The sequence below is a fragment of the Diceros bicornis genome, chromosome 36 (assembly GCF_020826845.1).
Source record: "Diceros bicornis minor isolate mBicDic1 chromosome 36, mDicBic1.mat.cur, whole genome shotgun sequence".
NCBI lineage: Eukaryota > Metazoa > Chordata > Mammalia > Perissodactyla > Rhinocerotidae > Diceros > Diceros bicornis.
This window is the reverse complement of record NC_080775.1, coordinates 7,743,535-7,754,001: the sequence shown is the minus strand read 5'-3', so window position 1 is coordinate 7,754,001 and position 10,467 is coordinate 7,743,535. Positions and strand designations below refer to the sequence as shown.

At 43.2% G+C, this 10,467-nt stretch overlaps 1 protein-coding gene across 1 annotated transcript in view; it reads left to right on the top strand.

The window, feature by feature from the left end:
- Positions 1–1,585: 1,585 nt before the first annotated feature.
- PRKCQ (protein kinase C theta) overlaps positions 1,586–10,467 on the top strand; it is a 128,419-nt gene continuing 119,537 nt past the window's right edge. Inside the window, exon 1 of the mRNA XM_058532380.1 lies at positions 1,586–1,624. The gene's annotated coding sequence lies outside the window, so the exon portion shown is untranslated. The remainder of the gene's footprint in view (positions 1,625–10,467) is intronic.

Genomic DNA, 10,467 nt, shown 5'->3' with positions numbered 1-10,467 from the left:
ATTCTCATCTCCAAAATAGAGATGAGGATATAATATCTACCTCCTAAGATTGTTATGAGGATTAAATGAATATTGCATTGAAAGTGTTGATCATAATGCCTGCCCCAAGACACGATCATCATCATCATCATCATCGTCATTTTTGAAACCTTTGTTAAAGCCACTGACTATTGACTAAATTAAAAGGACATGTGAATTTCCCTTGAGCCCCTATATGTACTTAATCTCTTTCTCAAGTAGTGAGTGCCTACTGAGTGCCAGGCTCTGGTGATGTCTTGGTGAGCCGGCGCATCTGAGGTTCTGTCCACCCTCACACCTCCTGGCTAGAATCTTCCAAGAGGTGGCAGCCTCTCTGTTGGATGATCCTGGCCTGAGGGTCCATCCAATGCTGTTAGACATTAACAAATGGGAGAGAGGGGCTAATTTTCATGGAACATATTTTTTGTCCTTAAAAGCAGTGTGTGTTTGCTTTGCTGAGTTCTTATAGATGAGGGGAAAGAGTCATCATATCAAACACTTCTGGGCCTCAGTTTTTCATCTTTAAATTAAAAACTAGCTGTAGACTGAGGTCCTTTTCAGCTAACACTGTACTTCCATGATCAGAAGCCTACAAATCGGAGGTTTGGCTCTTTCATAGACTTTAATCTCTCTCTCAAAAAAAAGAGATTATTGCTTTATTTCTCAGACTAATTCCGTCTTACTATGTTATAGCCACAAAAGACTTAACCAAGTGCATGTTAACCATTTAATGTCATAATGGAAAGGGAACAGCTCTATCATAGTATTGGTAACCAGGCATATAGTTTTACTAACCTGAATGAAAAATTAATTCTATGGAGTACAGCAAGAACCACCCCAATGATCCTGGTTCACGACGATCATTAATACCAATAGCACTGCGTAAAAATCTTCCAATGACAATGCTCTGTAGCATTACATTGCAGCTTCAAGGGCGTTCAAGTTTAAAGTGTGCACCTCTGGAAACTATATATAAATTATAAAGACAGTTGTGCAGAAACAGAAAATCAACATCATAAGTAGGACACAACCAGAGAAGATTATCCACCGGACAGAACTGCACCGACTTCTCAGGCAGGTAATTTTAAAAGAGCAATGTTCACAAGTACTTTCAGGTGTAAAAACAGACAGAACAGACGGAACGTTTTTTACCGATTGACCCTGATCCTTCCCACTGGAAGGATCGTTTTGGGTTTTCAGTTTGGTTAGATGTAGAATCAGGCGGTCTCATGCTTCCTTTTCCTTGCGCTCAGCATGTGGCTAATGCCAGGCGCCCCTTGTGGGCCCTCCTTCAGCATCGTCACCCCAGGGTACCCCATCCTCATCTTCTCCTGGTTGTAGCGCAGCGGAGCGCGAATCGCCAGGAAGGAGCGAGGCTGGAGGCGAGGGGCGGGCACAGAGGCGGAGAGGAGGCGCTCGGCACCGCGGTGCGCGCGGGCTGCGGGTTCCTGGGCGGCGTCCGGGGAGCCCGCTCGGGCGATCGGGGCGCAGGGTGACGAGCGCCCCCTGGCCGGCGCCGCCCGCGGGCGCAGCCCTGCGCCGGCCCCGCCAGTGCCCGCGCCAGCGCCGAGCAGCCGCGCGCCCGGACCGGCAGCCCACCCTGCAGGTACGTCCCTCCGCGCGTCGCCGGCCCGGGAAGGGAAGGGGGTCTGCGCGGGGCCAAGATCGCGGCCTAGCGGGGCGAGGCCCACCCAGCTCCGGCTTTGAGGTGTTCCAGGAAGAGGGGAGCAGGATGAGAGCGAAATCGAAAAGACACTCGAGCGCAGCAAACTTCTGGTCATTTGCTTCCCGTGGGTTCTTGTGTGCGGGTTGCGCAGGATGCTGCGGACCTTGGTCGTGGGGTGGCCACCGGGTCTGGGGCCGGAGGCGCCTCCTCCTTCCTTCTCGATTTTTGTTTTTGTTTTTGATTTTTTTTTTTACTCTCACCTGAACTAATGGGGAAGAGAGAGAGGGAAGAAGGCGGCGGCAAGTTTTATATTCTTGGCAAACCTTTGTAAATAGAGATGTTTGATGCGATGGCAACCTGTCCACAGAGGAGAATAACTTGTTTTCTTGGAATTTGCTAGAACAGCGGACAGGGCTGCCAACACTCACACTTCTAAACAAACCAAGTGTCTTCTCCAGGGCCTGGGGTAGGCTGGCGCGGGTCTGATAAATACCAAAAAAAAAAAAAAAAAAAAAAAAAGTCCGGCGCTCAATCCTGTAACCTTGACTGAGATTATCAGCTCTGAGGGCCACATATTAAGAAAGTAGAGTTAAATATCTTTATTTTATTGGATTTTTGAGAACCCCAATTATCAATGTGAAAGAAACTGTTGGTGCTAAAGGCTTGGGCACTCCGCATGGGCATGAATGAAGAGAGAACCAAAGGCTGACTGCGCTGGGAGATTCTGGTCATTTCTGCAAGGATAGTGCCACTGAGCTGCCTTGTCCTTGGGAGACACCCTGCTCAGAGTGGTGCTAATAAAAGATGATTCAGTAATGGCACGAGCTGACAGGGAGGGGGGTGGTGACATGGAGAGAAGAATGAGGACTCGCTGCTCTCTCCCTGTCACTGATGACAATGAACCACCGTAGGTAGTGCGCGGGTCCGCAGGTGCCGGGTGGGCTTTCTGAACACAAGTCTGGCAGCTCCACTCCGTTATTTATCCCCTTGCATTGTCCTCTAGAAGCTGTGACCACCACCGGTCCTTTCCTGGACGAAGATGTTTGAATACAGACAAATCCTATTTGTAAGGTCCTGCGTGCCCCCCACTCCCACCGCACACCCTGACTTTGTGAATCACCATCTTCATTTTTTCTCTAACTTATCTTGGGTAACTCTCATAAAGTGGCAGGCTTACTGCTTATGCTTAGTATCTTTTAAAAATGCTGTGTCTAGTGGGAAGAAGGGTGACATTTACTAATTTGGTTGCAAATTACTTTTGAAGTTTATGCACAGCTGTTTAAACTGCCTCAGAGGAGCCCAGGGCTCTTGTCTGATGCAGGTGTCTGCCACAGAATGATCTTGTTCTCTCTTTCTTCTGCTGACTGGAACATTCATTTATTTAAAGATGCAGCATAGGAAGAGCTTCTAAAACATTCAACGCCTCAGCTGCGAAACTCCTCTAAGTTAGCAAATGAGTCTAAATTAAGTTGTTTTGTTTGGTTTTGTTTTTTTGTGTGTGTTTTTTCCTTTCACCAACTTTTATCTCTGATTTCAAGAGTAACCTGCTCGGCATCACCCGCCTTTGTTTTAGCCTCCTGTGATTTTCTTGTAAACTTTTAAAATGTAAACTTCCAAGGAGGACTCTCGTCACCACCCTCCGCTTTGTCATGTTCACTTCCGCCACTGTCTTGTGCTATGGTGGCTCGGGATGGCAAGCGGCTCTTGGGCAAACTTCTTCGTTCGTTTTCCTACCAAGTCCACCTCCCTAGGAGAGAAACTCCTTTATTGAGTCTGCTTTGAACATACATGGGTCAACTACTGGAACTGAGGGTTCTTTAGCTGATGTCCCACTTCTCTTTCTCGTAGGCAGGGATACTGTTCCATTATTCACACCTTGGTCCTTCTTTTAATTTCAAAGATGCCTTTTAACACCAATACTTGATTTCTCGTGTTCCTAACAGGTACTGTAGGCTCCCCTGAATATCCCATTTGTCTTTGGTCATTTCTATCAAGGTTCTTCATTCCATTCTGTTCTGTGGAAAAGAAAAAATGCTTCCGTACAATGAATTTGATGTTTTATTGAAAATTCCCTGTAGGCTGGATCTGGGATTTTCTTTCGAGAGTAAGGGCTTATGGTACAAATCTGTGAGTGGCATGCAGGAGTAGTGCTCCACAAATCTCCTTATAATACAGTATTTAATGTTAGTACATTTGCCTTCCCTTAGAATAGGAATTAGAGTTAGTACTTGCTGTTTTTAATGCATTTCATGTTTTGGAGTTACTGCTTATGTTGTCTGCCCCTGAAAATATTGCTGATATTTTAATCTAATGTGACTGTTTGTTAATAAGGGTATATTTGATTTCAAGTGACTTCCTTTTTACAGGGTTCGATCTTTCATTTTTTTTTCAGGTAATTTCCCCAAATCATGTAAAATAAAAAAATTATTATATGATGAAAAATACCAGAGAACACAAATGCATCACGTGATTCCATATTTATATAGTTTTATTGCCCCAAATCAAATCTGTCATTAAACGTAGGGAAATTAGTCTTGTGGTGACGTACGTAGCGTTAAATTCATTCTTTCTGTTTCTGTCCATTGTTTTAAAACTTTATCTCATTTTCAAGCAGCAATGCATCTAGCTTTGCTTTTTCATACGTATTCTGGCTGTTGAGGCAGCAATCATGAGAAACTCATAGAAAAACATGATGGTGAGGCAAAAGGTGAGTGAAAAGATGTTTTCTTGCAATAAGGGAAACATCTTACATTAACGTGTCAAGTGTTTATATACAAATTCACATAGCTGTGTCATCTAAAAATATCCTTGGGGCAAAATGAGAATCAGAGGTTTCAGAAATTAGGAATAGCTCACTCTAAGCCCAGAATCATAGATTTCTGCCTTGAGATATAATTAGCAGATATTTTAAAGACACTCACTTTGGCAACACATACTTCTACAGGTCACTATAGGTTGATGTTAACTTTTGATTTAAGCTAATAATATCGATGATAATAATAATCGAGCCAACAAAAGTAATAAAGCATGGTTTTATTGATGCATTATTTGTTATAATTTATGTGCCAGATATTATACTCAGAATTTTATTTATATTTCACAAACATTACTACCTTATTTAATCTTTGCAAAGCTTTTATAAATTAGATATTATCATTATCCTCATCATCATCATCATCCTCATCCTCATTTTACAGATAAGGAAACTGAAGCTCAGAGAGGTTAAGTCACTTGCCCAGCTCTTATAGCAGTAGAGTCAGGTTTGCCTGAGCATCAAGCAGTTGCCATAAACCGCAAAGCTGGACAACCTATGAATTAAAATTTTTTTAAATTGTAGTAAAATACATGTAACATAAAATTTACCATCTTAATCATTTTTAAATGTACAGTTCAGTGGCGTTAAGGACATACACATTGTTGTGCAACCATCACCTCCATGCATCTCCAGAACTCTTTTCATCTTGTAAAACTGAAACTCTCTCATTAAACACTAACTCCCCACTCCCCACCTCCAGCCCGTGACAACCTCCGTTCTGCTTTCTGTCTCTATGAATTTGACTAGTCTAGGTACCTCACCTACATGGAATCATACAGTATTTGTCTTTTTGTGACTTGCTGTCTCACTTAGCATAATCTCCTTCAGGTTCATCTATGTTGTTGCATGTGTCAGAATTTCCTTCCTTTTTAAGGTTGACTAATATTCCATTGTAGGTTTATATCCCATTTTGTTTATCCATTCATCTGTCCATGGACATGTGTCCATGTCCATGGATTTACGAATAATGCTGCTATGAACATAGGTGTACATGTATCTCTTCAAGTCTCTGCTTTAAATTCTTTTGGTTATATACCCAGAGGTGGAATTGCTGGATTAAATGGTAATTATATGTTTAACTTTTTGAGGGACCACCATACTGTTTTCCATGGCAACCACACCATTTTACATTCCTACCAACAGTGCACAAGGGTTTCAGTTTCTCCACATCCTCACCAACACTTGTTATTTTCTGTTTTTTGATAGTGGCCATCCTAATGGATGTAAGGTGATAACCAGTTAACTTTTTACGAAATCATTTGATGACTGATGTCAGGGGTCTGTGGGCTGATGCTCCTTCTGAATTCATCGTTTTTTCCTACCTCGCCTTGTGCTTATGTACCTTTCTCTAGTGCAGAATCATTGGAGGAACTACTACTCAAGCATCCCCTGAAGGACTAGGGAAACCATGGACAGGAAGGTTTCTAAAAGATAAACCAAATGTCCCTCTAGGTAGAGTTGCCTCTACCTACATGAAGGGCGTGGTGATTTGGAAACAAATAGTTGTCAAGAATAAAGTAAAGATGATGTTAGTATTAATAAGTCTAAATGTGTGGAATAGACCACTTGCGGGAGGTTAAAGGCTGAATTATCTCTTGTATGAGATCAAAACAAGACAAATCCCCAGGACAATGGAGAAAACCAAAAGGGGGGTGGCCATGCTTGAATCCAGCAGGCTTTTGTTGGGAGCCGCAGAGCCACGCACTGCGCGGTGTAACCCGCGGCGGAGACGCAGCCAAGCAAATAGGGAATCACAGTGAAGTGTGCTGGTCTCATCGTGTGTTTATATTGTTATATGTCAGTTTATAATATTACAGTGTGCGGTTATACTACGTATTTGTTTGTTTACTTTGTCTTTTTTCTCCTCTAGAATGTAAACTCCATGAGGGCCAGCTATCCCCGCCTGGTACACAGCAGGCCCTCAGTGAATAAGTGCAGAATGAAGGTATAGGTGCTATACTAGGGACATACACGGTGCTACAGGAGCACCTAGACTTGGAGTGTCTGAGAATATGTCCCAGATGGCCCAGTGGGACCTGAAGGGTAGGTAGCAGTGAGCCAGGTGAAGACATTCCAGAAGGTGGAACAGCATTTGTAGAATGGCCTAGCAGCATTTGAGCATGATGTCCTAGCGAAGGAAAGGAACGCTCGGTTTGAATATAGCCGGTGAGTGGAATAGAGCAGAGTGAGCCCAGAGGCTTCCACCTCAAAGCATGTGGTTGCAACTACTCTTTAGTTACAAGTGCAAAGAGCAGACTCCTTACCTCCCTTGGCTATCCCATCCTCCTTCCCCTCTCCAACCATCTGAGTTGTTCCACTGAGTGGAGGCTAAAGTGAGGAGAGTGCTGCCAAGGGAGGGGTGAGTTTCCAAAGCAAACCAAGGGCTACGAGTTCATGGTCAGATGAGATGACTCTTCACAGCCAAGGTGAGCAAGAAGCCAAGTCTTTCACGAAAGTAAACTGCAATGTCCTTCTTGCCATTTTGGAAGAAGGTCATCTCAGCAGTCTGTCTAGCATTTTTAGCATAGCAGCTTTCAACATTCTCCATTCTGTGGTCCATTTATGTATTTATTTCAATGATGCACAAACAAGCCTCTTACACAGTGTTTTTCAAACTGCAAGACACAGTCCATCATTGGATTATGAAATTAATTTATTGAGTTGTGACAAGCATATCTTTAAAAATGAAATAGAACAGAAAGTACTAGAATGCATTTCATGTTGCAAGAGCAATTATTTCATGAAATTTTGTGTCATGGAGTTTGGGACATATTAAATCTGTTTCATACCTAAAGGTTTGAAAATTATAGACTAATGGCATTTGGCTTTTTATACCATTGCTTTAAGTCTACATAGAGCATGATTCTACATAGAATCACATAAGCTTAGGGCTGGAGGGAGGAAGGAGACATGGAAAGGAAAGGGACATCTGTTGAGCATGCACTGTTTCCAAGTGCCTGGACACATGAGATCATTCACTCCTAGAGCCCTGTGCATTGGGTGGATCATTCACGGTTTATGGAGGAGACATTGAGGCTTGGAGAGGTTAAGAAATTTGATCAAGGGTCACACAGCAAATTACTAGCAGCGAACTCTGATCTCTTGGCTCCTAATTTAAAATTCTTTTTCTGCCTTCATGGGTTATATTCCCAAAGTTTGTTCATTGGTTGGCTGTTTGGGGAAGACAGTTCCTCAGAGAAAGTGTTATAACCATACTCCACATGTGTTAGAAAGAATATGTGCTTTGAGATATACTCTATCAGCTTCTTACAAACTAGATCACTTAGAAAGAAATCATATTGATTATACAGACCAGGGAACATTCAGCCTGAAGCTGACAAAGATGGTGACGGCCACTCTTTCTTGCCCTGGAGCTTTCCCTTTGCTGCCGGGAGAAGACAAGCCTGGTGGTGCCATGTGAGATGGTGTGCTTTCCTTTCCAAAGCTGGGGTCCCGGGGACGATAGCCAAATCCACCTGTTTACTTTTCCCATGTCCATACAGAGGTTGATGGGTTCTACTGGACAGAATTATGCAACTATGCAAATTCATGATGCTCTAATTCCATGATTTCTAACTTCAGCCAGGCTCTCAGACTTTCTGTGGTCAGCTCTCTTTTGCTTTCTATGGCAGCTGTTTCAGACTTTCTCCTGCCTCCACCGTCCCTCACTCTCTGCATGTTGCCTTGCTTCCTGCTTCACTGAGAAAATGGAAGTTTCCCTGATGGGAACAACTTGACCTGTGACCACAGGGCCACAAACCTAACTTTATTTGGATCCACCTTCCCATCCTTCCCTTCTTTTCCATTGGAAAAAAGAAAAAGAAAAAGCCTCCCCTCCTGTCTCATGTTCCTCCTCCACTGGTGCTCTGGAACCCATTTCTTCCTCATTCTGCGGAACCTCCTTGTCTTGACTGCCTCCTCCCTCACCTGCATTTTCCTTCCTGCCCTCATTATTGGTTCCATTCTCACTGCGTCTATCATGCTTAAATCCATTCCTTCTGTGAAGAAAAAGACCAGCTTTCTATGCCTTCCTCCGGCTTCTCCGTTTTCTCTTTCCTCCTCTTCATGACCAGACTCTTTAAATGGTCCTCTCCACCTGCGGCTCTTTCCTAGTTCCACGTCTTGGCCACAGACATCTGGCTTTGCCTCCACTGCTTCTGGGACACTCTCATGCTCACACTCCGTATTGCTAATTCTTGCTAAATTCTAACCTGACTTCTCTGCTGAGCACTCCTGCGTTCTTGCAGCAATGTTTTCCTTCCATCCTCCCGTCCCTTTCTCCTTCCTTCCTTTCTTCTGCTTTGCAAGCTCCTCCTCTCCATTCTGTCCCATGAAAGGTTGATGTTCCTCAATTTTCTCACCCCATGGGCAACCTCATCTCTCATTGACTTTAATATCCAACTCCTTGCTGACCACTAGCCAGCTGTTACCTATCCAAAGTCCTGCTGATCCTCTTCTGCAGCTAGCTGATGGGCACATCCAACACTGTGTGCCCCAAACTGAACTCATCATCTTCCGTTTTCTCTTCCCACAAATATTCTCCTCCCACTCTTTTCTCTATCTGGCACTGGCATCACCTGTTCTTGCACAACCAGATATCTGGATGTTTTTCCTTGACTCCTCACCTCCACAGCTCACCCAAAACTAAGTTCTGTTAGTTCCACCCGCTGTGTATCTCCTTATCCCATCCACCCTTTCCTTTCCCCACTCTCTGTTCCCAAGGCCACCACCATTTCTCTTCTGGATTACTGCAGGCACCTCCTAACTTGTCTCTGTTACTATGGATTGTTCTCCCTGCTGTTCTAGAAGAACAGGATTGTCCTAGAAGGAATGATCCTTCTAGAACCCAGATCTGACATGTTACTCCTTGGTTTAAACTCTCCGATGGCTACCCAATGCACTTGGAATGAAACCCAGATCCCATAACATGAATTAGAAGGTTCTAGTTGATGTACACTTCCCTGTCCTTTCCAGCCTCATCTCTCCAGCACCACACACATCACATTCCTCCAAGTCCGAGCCTCCTTGGGTTCCTTAGCAGCCCCATGCATCCTGTTGCCTCCTGGAACTTTCTGCCCCTCCTCTAAACTACTTCCTTTGGCTAATTCCTAGACATCTTCGATCCCTAACTTAGACATCTTTTCCTCTAGAAAGCTTTTCCAGATCCTCCACATTAGGATTTTTTTTCTTCCCACATGTTCTTAAAGCACATATAAGATCATCTATATAGACTATTTAGCATCGTGCATGATGGATAGTAACCAATCACTAAACGTCAGCTGCTCGGCACTTAGACTGTATTGCCATTGTTAATTTTCTTTCAGGCTTCCCCAATAGATTGTAAACCCTGTGAGGGCAAAGCCACATTCTCTCTTATTCTTGGTTGACTCCCTAGCATCTAGCACAGTATCTGACATAGAGTAGGTCCTCAATAAATATGAGTGTGATAAATAATGAGCCATAAATTTTAGACCCTGTGATGTCTAAGGTACCGTGTGCTAATTGATAAGAGAAGAGAATCCCAATCTATGGGTTTAAATGTCTGCACAAGTAGAATCATATCATCCTGGGCAGATTTCGCTTGTGGGTCTCTGGAATTATCTGGATAAATTCTACGAGAAAGTCAGAGTGGAAGGTGATGGGAGACATTTAAAAATACTAAGAGGCAACTTGTGACAAGGGAAGAACTCCATCTCGCCCTGTCTATGGGGCGATTTTCTCTCTGTGTCATCCTCATAGCTTCTCACCTTGCTGACCATTATAATGCCAATAATAAAAGGAAAAAGACTAAGCTAAGAATAATCAAGAAATAAAAGGTAATATTAAAATATCCTGAAATATCTTACAAACAAAAGGATGAGGGAATAGGTAGACATTAAATGTAGATATACCAAGAACTTAAAAATTATTTTAATAAAAAGAAAATATTAAAGGATAAAAGAGATAAAATGTTTTTGATGAAACAATA